The following is a 795-nucleotide window of genomic DNA, read 5'->3' as shown; positions in this document are numbered from 1 at the left end:
TTTTTAAATGTCAAAATATTATGATATCGACATGTGTTTGTTTGGCTTCCGAGCGTCAAGGATACGTGCAAAATGATTTAGCGGTTTGCCACGTGATCCAGCTTACCAGCGTGCAAATCCATCAAGTAAAAAAATAAAAAAACATATACAAGTGAAAAAGATGAAAATCTCGAAACCGACAGTGAAATTGCTTGTATATATAACAGACAAAATATGTAATGCTACATTTAGACGCTTGCCAAGCTTCAGCAAGCTCTCGCAAGCAAAAGCGTGTTAAACGGCCCGTTTGGATAGGCTTGCGTGAGCTTGCCAGCGCTTGCCGCCAATCCGGGCCGGTGTCGGTTTTCAACACAGATCAAAGAAACTTGCGGCAAGCGCTTGCGACGTGTTTACACGTTGGCTCGTGTTTAGTTCAGATCACGCCGTACGGACGTATATATTAAATAAATTTTAGTGATCATTATGAGTACTTGGACTAACAAAAAAAAATCTTTTTCTTTAGGAACTTCGAGATCCATCCACGTCTGCCATATACGTAGTATCTCATATTAGTCTGTGGCCATGCTTGCCTGTCCGGGATACACTGACGGACGCATGAGGCGCTTGCAAGCGTGTAAATGGCATTGGTAGACGCTTGGCAAGCTTCGGCAAGGGTGTAAATGTAGCACAATGCCTGATAGATAAGGATAAAGATCCCCTTCTTCAGCAAAAGGAGTCCTTCTGAAAGTCCATCAAAACTATGCCGCTCAAGCTGGATGCCAGCCCTTCCGCGATGTTGGGCAATGTATCGGATAG

Source organism: Choristoneura fumiferana, chromosome 8 (assembly GCF_025370935.1).
Source record: "Choristoneura fumiferana chromosome 8, NRCan_CFum_1, whole genome shotgun sequence".
NCBI lineage: Eukaryota > Metazoa > Arthropoda > Insecta > Lepidoptera > Tortricidae > Choristoneura > Choristoneura fumiferana.
Note: the sequence above shows the minus strand (reverse complement) of the source record.